Source organism: Mustela nigripes, chromosome 14 (genome assembly GCF_022355385.1).
Source record: "Mustela nigripes isolate SB6536 chromosome 14, MUSNIG.SB6536, whole genome shotgun sequence".
Lineage (NCBI taxonomy): Eukaryota > Metazoa > Chordata > Mammalia > Carnivora > Mustelidae > Mustela > Mustela nigripes.
This window is the reverse complement of record NC_081570.1, coordinates 29,007,048-29,013,415: the sequence shown is the minus strand read 5'-3', so window position 1 is coordinate 29,013,415 and position 6,368 is coordinate 29,007,048.

Sequence of the window (6,368 nt, the reverse complement as noted above, 5' to 3'; positions counted from 1 at the left end):
GGGGGGTGGCAGCCTCTCTCCTGCAAGCCAGGGCCGCCAGGGCGTTTCTGCTGCTGCAGAAGGCCGGATTCAAACAGGGCAATTTAAAAACATGTAAAAGGCATAAAGCGAGTGCAGCTGTGCGCAGCTGCTGCCGAACGCGCCATGGCTGCCTCGCCGTGGACTCTAAATGACAATAAACCTTCCACCCCTTATAAATTAAGCAGACTTTCAAAAAAACCATATCTCCTCCTGCAACTTTTTATGGCTGTTTGGCAACTTTAATCATTTTGCAAAATGCAATTCCTGGCCATAAATTCTCTCCCAAGTACAGATTTAGGGAGATCTAGAGGCCTGCGGCGGGTTGATAGGTAAGTTTTAATCTGACAAGGCCAAAAAGTCTATTCGATTTATAGGGAGGCAGCAGATACCCTGTAATTACACCAGGCCCGACCTCCGGGGAATCTCGAATGCGAGGGGGTGGAGGGGAAAAGCAGGGAGGAAGCTGCGGGGCTGAGGAGGCGGAGCGGGCAGCGGTAAGGACAGCTGGAGCCCCCTCCGTGTTCCAGCCGCTGGCCCCGACCCATGGGTCACAGGCCATGCGATTTCCAGCAAAAGCGCCAAGGCCTTGGGTTCCAAGTCACTGAAACCTCTGACTGATGCACAAGCGCGTGCGCACGCGGACGGTGGCTGTGGCCCGAGCTGGTGCCTGTCAAGAGAAGCTGAGCTCTTTGAAAGTGGTTCCTATATCCCGGAACAGGGTGGAGAATGAGCGAGAAGGCACAGGGTTTTATTCGTTTATGCATTCAACAAATATCTAGTCCGTAGTTGTGCTGTGGGTCATGCACTGGAAGAGGAGCTGGGGACAGGACCATGGACAGTGTGCAGGCTGTACCCCGTCCCCGGACCTGACAACCGGGCTCAAGTGGGGCTGTCCTGTGCCCCCACCCAGAGTGCTTAGGCCCAGAGGAAGGACAGCCTTTCCTGAGCGGGCTGCCCAGGGACATGTCAATGCCTCTGACCCAAGTGTGGACCTCTCTGCAGGCCGGCTCTGATCAGGGCGAACTCACAGTGGAATAAGACCCCAAGAAGCACGGGGGCAGTCTGCTGGGTGAACGTGCCACCCAAGGAGCTATTTGGCCAGCATAGGTTTTAAACATTTTTGGATCTGAAATGGGTTTTCTCTGGCTACGGTGCTGCCATTCCTTTTTATCCTACTCCCAGAGAATTTGCCTACATTAGCTCCTGGACCCTCAGGACAGATGAGTGGGAGACCCCTGGAAGTGGACAAAGGGTGGTGATGGAGAAGTACAGAGAGCCACAGGAGCTCCAGGCACAACCCAGACCCCCTGTGGAAATGTGTTGGGCAGGAGACTGGCCCCAAAGCTAACCATGTCTGTCTTAGCCTCTTCGGACGCCTGTAACAAAGCCTCATAGACAGAGCGGCTTAAACAACAGACATTATTTCTCAGGTCTGGAGGCTGCAAGTCCGAGATCAAGATGCCGGCAGATTGAGAGTCTGGGGAGAGCCCACTTCCTAGTTCACAGATGCCCATCTTCTTGCTGTGTCTCCACATTGTGGATGGGACCAGGGAGTCCTCTGGGGGCTCTTTTATAAGGACACTAATTCCATTCATGAGGGCCCCACTCTCATGACCTCATCTAATCATAATTACTTCCCAAAGGTCCTACCTCCTAACACCATCACACTGGGGCGGGGGAGAGGGTCTCAAACGGTGACTCTAGGAGACACATAAACATTCTGTGCCTAACAATGTCCTAATACCTGAAACTCTGAATATGCTATGTGGCAAATGAGAAATTAAGGTCGTAGGTAGGATTACGTTTGCTAATCGGCTGACTCTAAACTCGGGAGATTATCCTGAATTATCCAGGTGGGCCCTATAGCATCAAGAGGAAGAAGAAGGGTGCAAACAGACGGATGCAGTGAGAGAAAGACTCCACTGGCCATTGCTGGCTTTGACGGTGGAGGAAGGGGCCACGAGCCAAGGAGTACGGGTAGCCTCTAGAACCTGGGACAGGCAAGACACAACAAAGCAGAACAAAACAAAACAAAACAGATTCCCCCCCAGACCCTTGAGAAGGAAACACAGCCCTGCTGAGACCTTGATTTTAGCCCAGTGAGACCCACCTGGGACTTCTAAACCCCAGGGCTGTGAAAAAATAAATCTGTGTTCATTACCACTAAGTTAATGCAGATTTGTTACAGCAGCCATAGGAAACAAGTGACTTTTTTTAAGCTGAGGCCTAGAGATCAATAGATTTAGGCTAGGAGTGTTTCTGGTGAAGGAAACACACACACACTATGTCATTGCTCCATCTCCCTGCCTTGCTCTCCAGGGCTCTGGGGTCGGGCCTGGTTTTTCTGGGCACATGAGGCCCAGATGTGGATGTGGCCTCCTCCTGGGGGAAGGAGACAAGCAGAGGCTGCCAAGGGAAGACAAGCCCTAGACAAGTCAGTCTTGGGGGGCAACATTTTTTTGGTCTTATACTAGGACCTGAACTTGACATCTTATGTGGATTGTTTGCACAAGGAACAGTGTGCGACAGGTCTCACAGTGGCTAAGAGCCTGGGGCTCACATGCAGACTCTATCTGCAACTGACTGTAGAATTGTTAGTTAACCTCTGTGCCACCATTTCTTCATCAGGACAGTGGTGGTAATGACAGGAGATCATGGGGTTGTTGAGATTGTCCATGCAAAGGGCTTCCAACAGTTTCTGGTTCTGAGTGGATTCAGGCTGCCCTAGTTGGGCATGACAAACAGGCTCTACAGTGATCCTCACCTCCTGGTGTTCACACCACATGCAACCCCTCCCATGAGTGAGGGCTGTACCTGTGACTTGCTTCTAATCAATATAAAATGGCATAGGTGATGCGATCTCACTTCCATAATCTGCACTACACGATATATCCAGCGGTATCCAGCCGTGCTCAAACTCCCAACCCACAGAAACTGTAAGAAATGCATGTCGTTTAAAGCCACGGAGTTTGTGGTAATCTGTTAGGATTGGCGCAGAAATAGATATTGACTAAATACTCTTATTTCCCTATTTGTAAGGTGAGGGCCTTGGAGAAGGTAAGGAGCTTACTTAAGGTCACAAATCAGTAGTGGCACAGCCAGAACTCAAGCCCAGGACCGACCACCTAAATCCAGAACCCTTGCTCTCAATTGCCATTCCAGGCGGCCTCCTCCCTCTGGGTAGCAGCTCAGCCAAGCACAGGTGTCCTCATCTGTTCCCTCTCCTTTCCTCTTCTCCCTTCTCTCCTCGAAGCTCCCCCCCAGTCTCACCTTTTTCCCTCACCCTCTGCTCTTTCTCCTCCCTTCCCCACCAGGGAATAGCTGCCTTGTAACAGTCCCTGCCTTCCCAAACCCCTCCCTACAGAGAGCCCTCAGACACATCCTAACAGAACCAAGTGAGCAATCTCAGCATTCCTAGCCAGGACCTAGATGCCCACACTCTCCCCTGACCGCAGCAGAGACACTGAGCTCTTCTTCCAAAGAGCCAGAGGCAGAACTGCCCAAGGCAGGGCTCTGAGGCTCAGAGACATCCCATTGCACATGCTCCCAGCCCATGCCTCCAGCCCTGGGTGTGGAACAGACCAGAAAGAACCCCTCTGCTCCAGCCCATCTGCAGGTTCCCGGCCCCGCCTCCCTTCGCAGAAAAGAAAGAGGGACTTCTTTAAAGATGGAACAGAATAAAATATAGATAAGCATTAGTCAAATGAAATTAATGCTTTCAATATTGTTTTAGGCTTGCTCATATGCATCAAGCATTTATGAAATTGCAGTTTATCACGTGGGGATATTACAGTTATATATTAACTGACTGTCTGGTGGCCACTCCAACAGCTCTCTCTGGACCCCGGGTCGCCCTTCACAGGCAAAGTCAGCCTTGCTGACATCCATCTCCTTCCTCTACTGACGCATCCCCAGATGCTGATAAAAGGCCTTGCCCCCAACAACATATGAATATTTAAATGACAGTTAATTATTCAGCATATAATGATATTATTAGCATCCACTTCATTGCTGGCTGTGGGCCCAGCTCTAAGCCTTGTCCCACACTTACAGGAGTCAGGGAAAAGCCAAAATCCAGGCAAGCCCCGTGTCTTCTCCATCTACAGGGGTCCGTTATCATTTGGGGGAGATGTCAATTCACAAAAATGATCACCAGGATCTCCCCCAACCTGCTCCAGGTCAAGTCATGGGCTGGGTCTAGGGAGGAGATTTAACCAACATAGTCTCTGCTCACAAAGGGCTTCCAGCCTGTGGGAATTCGTATTCACCCCGCCACGCACTTGACAAAAGTGTCAGTGAATTCATAGAACAACCTTATGGAGCCAGAACAATTATCATCCCCCTTTTCTTATAAATGGGAAAGCCAAAGCAAAGATTGCTAAGAGGCCATGACTGAGGTCCCACAGCCAGTGACAGAGCCAGGGTGAAGGGCTGGACAGCCCACTCGAGGGCCCTCCCTCTGCCAGCCAGCAGCCAAACTCCGCCCCCTAGACAACAAGAAAGACGTCTGACAGAGACACAGGCAAAAGGCTCTGAGATCTGGAAGTGAGGTTGAATTTGGGTGAAGATAAAGTAGAAAGGGCTTCTATAAAAATATGGCATTGGAGTTGGACCTTGAAGGATGAATTGACCTGAGGCTGGTTGTAAGAGGGTGCTTGTGGAGAAGGCATCCCAGAGGGATCAGCACATGCAAGGGCCTAGAAACTAGTGGGATTCTGGAATATGCACAAGGCAAGATTTTCTTGGGGTACGTAAAGGGAATGCAATGTGGGAGCAAATGACAGAAGGCCCAAAACACAAGGTAGGGAGTCTGGGCTTTATTCTGAGAACACTGGGGAATCACATAAGGTTATGATAGACTATATGGATGTAAATGTCTCTTCCTATAAAGAGATAGAATCTGCCTCTCCACCCCCGCTCCCAGTTACATCTGGGCTCAGCCCATGACTTGCTTTAGAGAGCAGGACATTGGCAAAGGTGAGGCAAGCAGAGTTTTGTAAAATGCTCACGCCTCGGGGCTCATCCTCTTGCTGTTCTTGGAGCCCAGAGACCACTGTGGAAACAAACCTGAGAGTTGCATGGAGATGAAGTGAGGTGTCCCAGCAGAATGCAGCCCAAATTACTGACAGCCTTCCAACAAGTTGTCATGTGAGACCTTCCTGAATTGTACAGCCACCAATGGCCACCAGCCAACTGCCAGCAGACCCATGGTAGAGCCCAGATCAGTGAGCCAGCCCAGACCAGGACAACCACCCAGCTGACCAAGAAAATCATAAGCTAAACAAAATGGTGGTTATTTTAAGCCACTGTGTGTTGGGGTAGTTTGTTAGGCAGCAACAGCTAACCGATACAAGGCTTTCAACAGGGATGAGCTAACCAGAGGTTGTTTTACAAAGATAATTATAACCACAATGTGGAAGACAGGTTAGAAGTGGTGAAACAGCCTGAAGGAGGCTGACATCAGAGTCCAAGTGAGAAGATGGTTTTCTCAAGGCAACAGGTATGGATAGAATGAAAGTTGTCCCAGGGTCTCCCTGGGAGACACAATGATGCTAGGGAAGCATTCTTTGAGGCTACTCCCCACAGACAGATACACATACACATACCCAACACCCTTGGCTATCTTGGGGGTCCCACACCCAGGAAGAGGTCCCACATCCACATCCAACCTCCTGCCTATGTTTTCTCTCTGCCTACTTCCACCTCTATCATCACACCCCCTCACTCCTCCACCTGCTCTAGATCCTTATCCACTCCAAGATGGTATTACATACATAATGAAGGCAACAGAGTGGAAGCTGCAAGAAGCACTGAACAAGGAGTCCAGAATCCCACCTGTAATCCGTTCCTAGCTGTACCTGTGACTGTCTGTGTCTGTCCTGAGGAAGACTTTGCTCCTCCATGGGCCTTGGTTTCCCCAAATACCTTCTGCTTAGACTCTAGGTTTGTGACTTGGTACTGTGGATTCCCCAGATTAGGAGGTCTCCTCAGACCTCACTGCCACCTTATTCTAACTGTGCTTGAACTCTTAAGAGAGACAGAAGATGTGTCCACCAACCCAACCTGTCTAACTGACCAAAAGCATCTTCCTCAAAGGCCCATCCCAGCATCCAGCCCCTCAGAGTCACTGTTCTGGGCCTTCTGGAGACATGAGCTCACTGAGCACACCCAGTACAATTAAATCTGGGCAGCAGATTAGTTTGTCCATTGGATGAACAGAATCCTGAAGGTGAGGGATCCAGGTAGAGGGGGCAGCATGGCTGGGCAAAAAGAGCTCAGGACTTTCTGGACATAAGAACATCTAAGTGGGAAGTGAACTCTGCCTTTCAATTTAATTTGTGACCATA